Here is a 12964-nt window from a genome sequence, read left to right on the forward strand (position 1 = left end):
GACACTGTAGCTGGGAAGAGATATGGAACTGGGGGAGATGAGTTTCAGAAGGATGAACGGGGAGACTTTGGCAGTGGGAGAGGAGAAATCCTCATTGATCTTATTACCAGTGTACTGCAAATTGTTGTCATTTTTTAAATGCTCAAGCTGATTTAGGAACCATAGTCCATTTTTGTATTGTAATTTTCCTAATTGATTTTAATGCCAATTTTCAAAGAAACGATGAATAAAGAGCTACAGATGAAAAAGATACAGTGAACATGGAGGCTCCCCACTCTGCAGAGGTATGTAAATGTGCTTCTGAATTCCGTAAAGTAAAAAACCTTAAAAAAAAAAATGGACAATTGTCAAGGATGGTTGACTTTTAGAGCTTAACTACCTTAGCAGTGTTCATTTAGAATAACATATGAGTCTCACACAAAATGATAAAAGCTGTGCAAACTGCTACTTTGTCCTTCCCCTCTCACGGAAGTCCTGAGGTAATGCAAAATCTATGTCAGACTGGAAAACTTTATTCATGGCTTTTCCTTCCCTGGCCCTCTTCCCCTTATCATGTCCTCCATAATCTAATTAGGTCTTCTATCCTTTTGGAAACATTATCAGAAAGTTTCCCTGCCATGTTATCTGAGTTGTTAGGCTCCATTTTTTTTTTTTTAAGTTTTTGAAGGAAAACTAACGTTGGAGAAATTTAGGAAAACGGTATTTTCTCCCCTTGGAAATCCCTTTTTTAAAAAACCTAGAGAGAGTACTCTTTTCACTTCAGTTCCTGTTGGCTTAAGGCTACTTAGTTCTTGCAACTCTGTGAAGGGATGGTGGGAATGTTTTTCAATGAGCTCAAACTTGTCACTAGCTGTTGACCATTAGGGTTACAAATCTCTAAGATATCTGACCCTCTGAGACACTAGGGCAGATTTCGTGATACCATAAATTGAAGTCAAATCCCCCCCCCCTTTTATTTATTTATTTTTTTAACAGTTTTGGTATCTCATACTGACATTAAAATTTCACTTGGTTTCCCAACACTTAGTTTGGTCTTTTGTACACAGTAAGCCCTTCACACGATTACTGTCCTACTTCTCTCCCCCTCTACACTGTAAACTCCTTGGAGGCAGGGAACAGGCAAGTGCTTGTACAGTGCTCTGCACACAGTAAGCTCACAATAAATACGATTGAGTGATTACTGCTACTTAGCCTCACTATATCTATGGCTTGATTGCCCCAAGATCCTGCAAAATCAGTCCTGGTTTTATTGTTGATGCCTTGCTTTACTTTTTTGTATCTATGTGTGTATGTCAGTTTTTGTGTACCATAAAAGTCCTGAAACAGAAAACTAATATGTTGAAAGTGAGAAAACATAGCCTGAGAGTGTCTGGAAAAGTTTGGAATTATTCCAGAAATTGCTCAGAGTATATTCTATCCACAAATGAATCTACTTGGTGACATTTCTGTTAATTATCCTAAGGTCAGTTTTACCAGGTTATTTATTTCGAGCGTAAATTTCGACAAGACAATCGTAACCTTAAACTGGGAAATGGCTGGGCTCAAATCAATCAAAATATATCCAAGACATTCGGACTTTTGGGGGGGTCATAGTGCTCACGCATTGTGGATTTTCCTTAATTTGGAGTCTAAACTGGGTGTGAAATGTGGTATGGTGTAAGTATCTTTAAAATGTGTTGATGAATACAATTTTCTCTATCTGCAGGGATTAAGTTCTTGAAAATACTTGTAATAGGTAAAACCAAATGTTGGTTAAAAAAAAGGTCTGAAAGTTTAAAAAAAAAATGGAACTGGAATGCTTAGTGGTGGCCAAAACCATGGCAAGTAAGGTGGGAGGTGAAGAGAGCAGTATGAACTAATGGAAAGATTATGGGCCTGGGAGTCAAGGGACCTGGGTTCTAATCCCATATATGTCACTTTTTCGCTGTGTGATCTTGACCTTGTCACTCAACTTCTCTGTGTTTGTTTCCTCATCTGTAAAAGGGAGACTAAATGCCAGTTGTCTCTCCTTATTAATCAGTCAATGGTATTTATTGAGTTTACTGTGCACTTTAATAAGTGCTTGAGAGAGTACAATACAATAGAGTTGAGGTTTTTTGATTGTGGTCAGGTTTTTTAATGATATTTAAGTGCTTAGTCTGTGTCAGAAACATATTAAGCACTGGGGAGACAGAAACTAATCAGGTTGGATACGTGGGGCTCACAGCCTTAATCCCCATTTTACAAATTAGGCAACTGAAGCTCAGAGAAGTTAAGTAACTTGTCCAAGGTCACACAGCAGAGAAGTGGTGGAGCTGGGATTAGAACCCAGGTCATTCTGACTCCCAGGTCTGTGTTCTTTTCACTAGGCCATGCTGCTGCTGATTGGTAGGCATGTTCCCTGTCCACAAGGAGCTTACAGTCTAAGACAGAGTAAGTGAACTGTCTGACTGACCTGAGTATCTTTTACCACAGTGCTTGGCACGTAGAAGAAACTTAACAAATACCACAGTTTTTGTTGTTATATAAAGATGTTGATGTTGGCCGTACCGAGCAGGTGGCACTGGTGAGAGAGTGTTGAGTGGATGGTGGGCAAGAGCAGCTCAGCCAGGACCTGAACTTGACTCTACTTAGTCTCTTGGCCTTCCAACCTACTCTGGTGTGTGGGTAGCCGGTCCCTGAAGATGACGCTGGCGTGTAGCACAGGGCCTTGGGCCCACCAAAAATAGAAGAGTTTGGGCTGTAGGCCAGTCCCCTAAGAGCAGGAACTTCACTGCCCAGGATGGCCTTTCCCAGGCTCTTCTTTTATCTCGGAGATGAGTTCTGGCCAATTCCAGCTTCCTTCCAGCACTGGGACCAATGATACTAGGGAATATGCAGTCTCAGGTACATGGGACAGCCTTATTTTTATTCATGTAAAAATACAGTGCTTTTATTCAGAGCACTGTACTAAGCACTTGGGAGAGTACAATACAACAGAGTTGGTAGACAGCCTGCTCACAAAGAGCTCACAGTTATGTAGAATGGGGTAGGATTTTGTTTTAGTTTGTTTTTGCTTCCGACTCCTTGGAATCTGTGGCTATTTTATATTTTTAAGTTAGGATTAAGTTTCTCTCTGGTAGCTGATGTATTGATTGCCGAAGAAGTATTTCCACCTCTCTTGGCTGTTGGGCAGTGATGTTCTGAAGCAACATTGCTCCAAATGGCCCCCTAGTTGTTTCAGATTGAGAAACACCTCCCTACACTATGGTGGAGGAATTTAGTTACTGGGGAGAATAGAGCACTTTGTGGGACTATCCAACTCATATCACTACTTGATATTAAGAGACTCCATATCTGTCAAGTGCTTGAAGATTCCAGATAAGAGTTTTCAGGACAATTCCTGTTTGTGCTTAAACTGACTAAATACACTGCACCTATGACTGTGAAATAGCAAAGTTGGGTTTTTTGGACAGCGTCTGAGCACGGTGACTTCTTGAATGAATACTTAGGCTGTGAAAAAGTAATATGGGATTTTCAATTGTAAATTAGCATCTTGAATGCACTTGATTTTTCAACAAAGCCTGTGAGCCTCTGATCTCCAGAGGTTTAGGACCAGTAAACTTGTTGCAAGACTAGAATTTTCCCCCCTCCTTCAGGCTTTTTATATTGTGGGTTTAAAGCAAAATTCACTCATTTTATGTTTATTTTTAAAACTGAAACTATATGTGCAATATTGAATATTATTGTCCATTTCTTTTTATTTGTTTGGATTTAAACCCAGAGGCTAGAGAACTGCTGAAGTGAAATTGGTCCTAGACAGTTAATAAATTCTGAACCAAGATGCATAAATCAGTAAAGAGTATTTTCAAAACGCCCCCTCCCCTCTGCTCCCCCTCCACCCCCTTCTCCCAAAGCCTGGATATGGTAAAGGAAAATGTCTTTGGAGAATTGTTTTCTATCAGTTCAGAAAATAGAGAAAAGCATCCAGCAGTATCCAGTGCTGGTTAGCAGATTGTCATTTTTGGGTTTGATGTTCCGGGGTTTAATTGTCTTTCATGTGAACAATGGCAGGAGCTCTCTAGTGTACCATGTGAGCATGATAGAAGGGGGCCGTTCTTGCATAGCAATGCCTTTTTTTATTATTAGCGTAAAAAATTAGCAAGCTGGAAGTCGTTAGGAGTTCCACTGGCATTAATTGTAATGCAGCCTGAATTTGTTTGCAGACCAGTGCGGCAAGACAATAGCAGGAAAAAAAAAAAGCAATATTAATAGCCTTTTACTTAATGTATCTTTTTAGTGGGCCTTAATAAGGTGTCTGCTGTCAACTGGAATTTATTTTTTTTAAAAAGACACAGTAATTGATGTATTGCAGTAAGTATGGATGAGGGCTCAACTTGATTAATGTATGAGTTGGCTTTTTAAGGCATTTTAAAAAGGCTTCTTAACTGGGTCTTAAGAGACTGGCACAAGCCCATTGTAAACTACCTCATTGCAGTTGGAAAACAGCCTGACAGCTGCTGCTGTCTCCTGTGGGTTTTCTTTCTTTTTTTTTTTCTGATCAGAGAAAACTGAAGTAATATAGTCCTCGTCAATAATTGCAGTGCTTAAAAATCTTATAAAGGGATTTCTCCTCTTCCCTCCGGAGATAACTTTTCAAAGGTTAAATTAGTTTTTCTTGTGTGTGCTTCAAATATCTCTGCTTCCAATAAACATCAAGTTTTGTTTTAAATAAACTGTTAGTTTGTGAGTTGCTAGGATAAAGGTCTTGTTTTGTATGTACTGTTTTAATGTGAGGTGGAGTTGACCCACAAGAGATTTCAGCTTCTCTGCCTTCCTAAATAGCTTCTTCTTCGCTTCCTGAGAAGCCATATCTCTCTGGGTTCAGAGAGGAAGAAGCAGGCATCCAATTCTATTGACCCCATTCTGCTGTTCAGATGAAGCAATAGGCTCTTCAGAACCAACACCTACTTTCTTTTTACCTCATTGTGCTGCTCTTGACTTGCACCATTGACCTCTTGCTCCTGCCTGGAACTCCCTCTCTGGTAATATCTGGGAGACCACTGTTCTCCCCGTCATCAAAACTCCTTCTAAATTTACATCTTCCCTGACTGATCTCTCAACTCACCATCTCACTTCCACCTCAACACTTCTCTCAGTGCACTTGAGTCCACACCCACTAAGCACTGAGGTACTCACCCCATGCCTTCTCCCCCATAGCTCGTACGGTACATAAGCCTTAAACTCTTCTGTTTTATTGTGTCTCTCCTTCCAGCACATGACTTTGTCTCTTGAGGGCAGAGAACTTGTCGAGGAATTCTACAGTGTTCTCCAAGTGATATTAGTACAGTTCCCTGCCTTCTGTACCTGCTCATGAAATACCTTTGATTGAATGAAGGAGAATGTGAGGCAGGAAGGAAGCTGGAAGAGCAGGTTTTAGTGAGGGAATAATTGGCCTCAAAAAATATATATATATAGTTTGGGTTTGTTGCAATTAGAATATGCGCTCCAGTGTTAGGATCCTAGTTGAAAAAAATGCATGTTTATGGACATCTGTGATGTTTTCCTTTTATTGAAAGTTTTTGAGAGAGAAGCTATGAAGTCGGTTCAAATTTCATCTCATGTAAGAGAGGAAATATTCTATTTTGATGCATTTTGTGACTCATAAAGTTCAGATTTTGAAATTAATAAAACAAGTGAGGTTGTCCCAGTAATCAGAACAAGCCTAAACTAGCAGGAATGATTCTTTTCAGGCCAAAAATAGCATGGTTTCATCATTATTCTGCACCACTCTCATAACACAAATTGAGAAGCCCTCAGCCGTGAGACAAGGAAGAGAGGAAAGGATAGAGCAGCAGAAGAAAACCCCCCTCTACAGTGCCGTGACCACATTCCTTCTTTTGCAACTGGATCCAACTCCCAGTGTGCCTTAAGTCAAACAACTGGCAGGCAGCATGCTGTGCAGATGGATAGGTACCAGCCTATTTACAGCTGGGGATATCTGGTACACAGGTGTTCCAGCCTGTTTGCCAGCTAGGGATGGGTGGGCAGGAAAAACTTGTTGGGAGGAATTAGCTGCAGATGTTTTCCAGAGCTCAGTCCATCCTCTGCATGTAATGCATTCAGCTTTATAGCTGCCATGGTCAGCCTTTTTTTCAGTAGTAATAAAAATTAATAATTGTGGTATTTGTTAAGGACTTACTGTGTGCCAAGCACTGTTCTAAGAGCTGGGGTCGATACAAGGTAATCAGATTGGACACAGTCCTTGTCCCTCATGGGACTCACAGTCTTAATCCCCAGTTTACAGATAAGGAAATTGAGGCACAGAGAAGTTAAGTGATTTACCCAAAGTCACACAGCAGACATGTGGCAGAGCCAGGATTAGAACCCTCAACCTGTGACTCTCAGGCCTGTGCTCTTTCCACTAGACCATGCTGCTTCTCTGTAGTAAGTCAAAGGGGCAGATGTATCATTCTGGACAATTTCTAGTGGAATACAATTTATTTTAAGGTGGCAACTCCAAAGAACTACCTGTACTAATGAGTTCCCCTTCATCAGTACTTGAAGGGCTACTTTCACCTGAATCAGAGGGGAACCCCGTATCTACTTGCTCTCGTTCATTCAGTCGTACTTATTGAGCGCTTACTGTGTGCAGAGCACTGTACTAAGTGCTTGGAAAGTCCAATTCGGCAACAGATAGAGACAATCCCTACCCAACAACAGGCTCACAGTCTAGAAGGGGGGAGACAGACAACAAAACCAATAGACAGGCATCAATAGCATCAAAATAGATAAATAGAATTATAGATATATGCACATCCGTAAAGCGAGAGTTACATTCTTGATGAACCTTGCCTAAAGGGCAATTCACCCTATAGAACTGTTGCTGTGTCTGGCAGCTCCTTCCTACTTGTAACTGTTTCTTCTGAGATCTCCTGAAGCAGCATGGCCTCATGGAAAGAGCCCGGGCCTGGAACTCAGAAGAATCTGGGTTCTAACCCCACTTCCCCCACTTGTCTGTTGTGTGACCTTGGACAAATCACTTAATTTATCTGTTCCTCAGTTACCTCATCTGTAAAATGGGGATTAAGACTGTGAGCCCCATGTGGGACATGGACTGTGTCCAACCCAATTCACTTGTATCTACCCCGGGGCTCAGAACAGTGCTTGACACATAGTAAGCTCTTAACAAATACCATCATTATTATTACGTCAGAAAGACCTGGTTTCTAATTACGATTCCCCCACTTGTCTGCTTTGTGACCTTGGGCCAGTCACTTGACTTCTCGTGCTTCAGTTATCTTAGCCGTAAAATGGGGATTAAGACTCTGAACTCTATGCAGGATAGGTACTGTGGCCAACCTGATTACCTTGTATCTACCCCAGCACTTAGTACAGTGCCTGGCACACAGTAAGTTCTTAACAAATACCATTAAAAAAAGTGCTGAAGACTCCAGTTCTGGACTTGTGGATCTATGAGCATTACCTATCAATCTGGACTGAATGTCTCCCAATATTGTATAACTGTACATTGCCTAATTTATCCAGAGGTAGGCACTGGAAATCAGAGCTTTGATAGCCACGTTGAGCAAAACACAGTACATTTCTGCCTTAGTTTCTCCAGTGATGATATGTATGACCCCTACCCAGTGAGATAGTTTTAAACCGTTAGTTATGAGTAGGCTAGTCTTGGAGTGCGGCGGATTCATAATGTTACACATTGTAGAATCACTTCTGGAAAAAATGAATCGAAGAATGAATCAATTGCAAGGAGGAAGGCATAGCTATATTCAGTGAGCTTGTAAATATAGTATGTTCTGCAGATTCAATCATAGTGTTGTGCATAGCCCTGGCCTTGTGTAGAGATACTCTCTGAGCCTGATTCTGCCCCTCATGGGGATTCCTACACCTTCTGAAACGGGGATGGGAAAGCAGAATGCCTCCCTTCTTTATCCTTGGGAATGGTGCTGTTAAATAGTGATACTGCACCTTCACCACAGGAGTTCCCAAATGAACGTCCTTACACTTCGGGGAGAAAGAGATCTCGAGAAAGGGTGGGAGGAGAGACAAAGGTGATGGCTCGGTGAGAAATATAGTTAAGGTAGGAGACACGAATCTAGCTGTCAGGCTAACAGACTCTAGTTCCCTCCCTGGTATTGCTAACAAGGGTGTGGGGTGACGGGATTTGTCATCAGAGAGGTTCACTCCTTAATGTCTTGATTTGAAGAAGTCATTAAATAGTACTCCAGTGGCTTCTTGGGGGATGAGGAAAGGTCCAGGGATTCTGGGAGACATTGCGATTGGCCCATAGGCCTCCTTAATCCCTCTAAGGCATGGGCCCCAATGTGGCTACCTGGTTTAACTAACATAATTCTTTTCTTGTGTAGCAGACAGCCCAGGAGGAGGGCAGATGAAGATTCTAACCTTGTTTCGCATAGTGTTCGACCTGAAGGGGAAAATCAAGCTGAAATATTTCAGCCAACTCACTTGTTAGGTCATGTGAGCACACAGGAGTGAAATTCAAAAACTATGAGGGGAGCCACCTCCCCTCCTTCCCTCTGCCATCATCTTATAATAATATTAATAATAGTGGTATTTAAGTGGTTACTGTGTGCCAGACATTGTAGTAAGAGCTCGGGTGGTTACAAGCAAATCGAGTTGCACACAGTCCCTGTCCCGCATGGGGCTCGCAGTGTTAATCCCCATTTTACAGATGAGGTAACTGAGGCACAGAGAAGGGAAGTGATTAGCCCAAGGCCACACAGCAGATGTGGTGGACCCGGGAATAGAACCCATTAGAACCCATTACCTTCTGACTCCCAGGACCGTGCTCTATCCACTCCACCATGCTGCTTCCCCACCTCATCCAAACCAGTGCAACTCCCTCACCGATCCCTTACTGACTGCTCTAGGTTGAGAAGGAAGAGGAAGGTGGTGGAGAATGTCATCCATGGCCTGTCCCATGTGGCACACTTGGGGAAAGCTTTCCAGAAGGATCACTACAATAGCAGTGGCTTAGGCATTGTGACACAGCACCATTGGCTCCAGTCCTGATTCTCTTATTGCCCTTTGGCTTCTGCAGGTCAACCCAGGGGCAGGATGACAATGGTAGCTGCGACTGCTGAAGGATGAGTCGAGTTGCCATTCCACCAGTTCAGGACTTTCTCCGAGTTTGGGGTGAGCGAACCCGAGACTTTTCCCTAATCCATTTAGATTCTGGGAATTCAATGGAGGAGTCAGAGTCGGAGCTGAAAGTGCGGCATGGGGAGGGGAAGAGGGAAGGTCACCCTGGTCTCCTTTCTGATTCCTTTTCTTTGTGGCGCTAAGGGCAGCTTCCCCTGTTTCTTTTCTTCTTTATCCTCCAGGCACATTCAGTATATAGAAAGTGTCCTGTAATAACTGTCCCAGTTGACAAGTTTATGAGGTAAAGTGCAGTACTTTTACCTCAGAAAGTCTTTACTTACACTAAATGAAGATCTGAAATGCTATTAGAAATGATAATGATGTTTTTGCTCTTTAGCGAGAAATAGGGCAACTTGCCTGAGCTCTGAAAGGTGTTTCTCTTTGCGTGTTTCTCTTTGCACCTCAGAAAGTTTCAGCCTGTTTTTTAAGCACAACACGATCTGGGATTATTTTAGCTCGGATTGTGCCGAATGGCTTTGGCGATGGTTCACTTTTTGTGAGGAAAATAACAAAAGCCATCTCTTAGTGGGAAGGTGTGATAGAAACTGCTAGCACTCAGAACTTGGAATGAACGAGGTCTTCCTATTCTTATTAACTTGTTTTCAAATGGCTACAGTCGTCGCTGAAATGCAACCAGAAGAAACCTCTTTCCTAGGTTGCAAATAAACCCCTTGACCGAAAAATATAAAAGTGCATTTTAGGTCACTGGCTATCAAACTTGAAAACAACGAATGGAACTGAGTTCAGCAAAAATAGTTCTATATCAGTCTTTGAATACATACTTTTAAATATTGAAAGATAATGATTTGTATGGCATTGTAATATAATGCATTTCTTGTCTTCTCATGTGTGCCTGTGATGAATTCCAGTCGATAAGACCCAGGACTCTGGAGTCAGTTGTCTGGCTAGTTATTAAGATTAAGATAAGTACTCACAGCGGAAAGATACAGTGCATTGTACTACCCTTATGGGCTTGGGACACCTAGGATTTCTAGGGTAAACAGTGGATCAGTTCACCATCTCTCCCTTTCAGAGCTGAGGTGTACACTGTAAATATTTGTGAAATGGGCTGGAAAGAATAGGTGATGATTTGTTTTATCCATTAAATATTCCAAAATCAAGAACATTCCCAAAAGAAACCAAACCTAGGGCTTTTAAGATTGAGTCAATTTGGAGGCCTATTATTGGAATGAGAACATTTTCCCCATATGTCAGCATGCAGAAGAAATGCATGTAGAATTGAAGGGCAGATTCTGCTATCAGGGAGATATTTCATGCTCATTAGAATATGCCAGCAGCAGTAAATTCTGGGGCAACTAAATGTAGTTAGGATATTTTTAAGTGAAAGACAATCATATAAAACATATTCTCTATGCATATTCGGTGTTGATGTCATGCACTAAAGGCTCTTTACTGACTTTCTCAAAGAGAGAGAAATAAAAAAATCTGATGTTATCCTAAGATGATGGAGTATTACTCGGAACACAGGAAAGAGACAAATATTTTCTGAAATACAGTCAGTGATTTGCACTAAATATAGTAAATATGAGCTTTGCTGCAAATTGGTAGGCAACATTTTTAGCATAGCAAAGTTTAACTGTCTATAAGATTGCTGGAGGAGTGATAGAAAGGGGTAATTTAGCAACCACAACATAGCAACATGCTGTGCAATGTAGAGCACTGGGTAGCAATTAATTTTTGTTAATGAATTTAAAACTAGATGTATGGAAATGGATACATGAAATGTATACACTGCTAAACAGTTAACTAGTCCTTAGAGCTTATGCTTTTATTATCTGTATGTAAATCATTTCAAGCAAAGCAATCTAATGAGTCAAAAACCACCCAGAAACTCATATCTAGCTTCTTAGAGTCTGCAAGATTGCTATCTTTTTTTTTTTTTTGGTCTTTTTTTTTTCCCCCTCGCTTAGCTAGATGCCCTATCTCTTCATAAGGTCCTTGCAGTTGAGTAGCTATGATATTTTGAAAAGATGCTTTGAGTGAGAAGTTTGCCCATAATTTAATACTGTTTTGTAATAGATTTCCAGAGCAGAGTTACTCAATTTGTTGAGAATCACAATGTTGGGATATAATGAAATAATAATAATAAAAACTGTGTTAAGTGCCTACTGTGTGCTAAAAGCTGGGATTGATAATAAGGTTGATAAACTATTCTGCCAAAGTAGTGGGCTAGATTTTGGTAAGTCATGAGATTCATTCTACCCTCTCATCCATGATGCTGGACTGGGAGAGAGGGGACCGTCTTGTGTGATTCATAAAGTGAATGCAACATTGTGAAAACTTCTCATCTTCCAGTGGAGAAAGTCCTGCTGGAGAACTAACGTTTATTTTTTTTCCATTCTACTCCAGTTAAATCGTTGTTACTTTTGAACAACCTGAAGGCATTCTGAGATTCTCTCTCCATTGAGAATGAAAATAAATAGTCAATAGGCATCTCCCCACCAAGTAAAACTGACATAATGCAAAATTAATATAAATTTACAGTGAAAGTACTAAATGCGACTTGAAAACTTTAGCTGTAGTACATTTATGACCTCACACACTTCCAAACTTTGATAATGTAAGGTCTAAGCAGCAATGATAATGATTGACATGCATTTAAGTGGAACAGTGTTATCAGGTATACTGCTTTAGGAATAAATAGAATAGAAGATTAGCTGCTCTTTCTTCCAACCATTTTAAAATAACAAGTGGGTGACCACTTCCACACATTGCAATTATATTTCATGCTGATAAAGAGTATCGTAATCATAACACTGAGAGTTAAGAGAACTCTATGTACTTCTATAAAATTGAGGGTTCTATGTTTCCACTTAGAAAATTTCTTAGCCTCTCTGAACAGTCAGCAATGTGGTCCAATCCTGGGGGCAGAGAAAGAAGGTGATATGCCAGTTTGTCACCCCACTCCCCTACCCTAGTGCCTCAGTAGTTAAAAGGCTTCTTGGTGAAGACTGAATTCAGCAAAATGAACACAAAATCAAGTGTCATCACTGTTAAAATCCTGAGTTTATTTTTTTATGGTATTTGTTAAGTGCTTACTATGTGCTGGGCACTCTTCTGAGAGCTGGGGTAGCTACAAGATAATTAGCTTGATCACAGGCTACAGAGTAGGGTGAATAAATGCCCTGCATTAGGGGGGAGTCTCACCTTTCAGTAATCCATCCCAATACCTGAAAGACCTAAGGAATGCCAGAGTGGTAGTGGTCCATCCAAGCCAATAGAAAGGGGAGTGGAGTAGAGGCTATCACAGTCCATGAGCTGCCCATCCAGGGGCAATTTAGGGCTGTTTCCAGTATGGTAGGAATTATGTGTTTCGTGCCTTATCAGAAAAGGCTGCGGCAGGATAGGCTAGCTCAGGAAAGGCCAGCAGTAGGGGTTGTGCCAGATCCTAATGCCACCCCCAGTAAAGAGGAAGAGGAGCCTTCCTACTCCATTCGTTGCCATTTTGGCCACAGCCTGGGCTTCACATGGGGAAGGGGTGGCCCCTTCAAGAAAGAGCTTGTTGGATACCATCAAGGATCATGTGAGGGGGAGAACAGCGATGCTTAGCTCCAGCTATCTTGCCCTTGGGGTGGACAGCAGCGTTTGGAGGAGGCGGTAATCTTGAAAAATATGGGGACTACTGGGTAAGGGGAAGCTGAATCGCTAAGCTTCATAGTTCTAAACTGATGATATATTTTCACAATCTCTCAGGTAAACTGTGGGGAGGAGAGGATAGAACAAAGCGCAGTAGGCAACTTTCAACTCACTGGTGCATTGCTATAAGCACTGTACTGAATTGGAGTTTGGTGTACACTAAGCA

General features: G+C 41.3%; 1 protein-coding gene across 5 annotated transcripts in view; it reads left to right on the forward strand.

Annotated features, from left to right (window-relative positions):
- Window positions 1–12964, forward strand: part of ESRRG (estrogen related receptor gamma) — a 465100-nt gene that overhangs the window by 172944 nt on the left and 279192 nt on the right. For 4 of the 5 annotated variants that reach the window (XM_029047306.2, XM_029047310.2, XM_029047308.2 and 1 more), the window contains one exon: window positions 9041–9135. The exons of the other annotated variant lie outside the window; for it this stretch is intronic. The gene's annotated coding sequence lies outside the window, so the exon portion shown is untranslated. The remainder of the gene's footprint in view (window positions 1–9040; window positions 9136–12964) is intronic. 5 annotated transcript variants of the gene reach the window in all.

The sequence above is a fragment of the Ornithorhynchus anatinus genome, chromosome 19 (genome assembly GCF_004115215.2).
Source record: "Ornithorhynchus anatinus isolate Pmale09 chromosome 19, mOrnAna1.pri.v4, whole genome shotgun sequence".
Classification (NCBI taxonomy): domain Eukaryota; kingdom Metazoa; phylum Chordata; class Mammalia; order Monotremata; family Ornithorhynchidae; genus Ornithorhynchus; species Ornithorhynchus anatinus.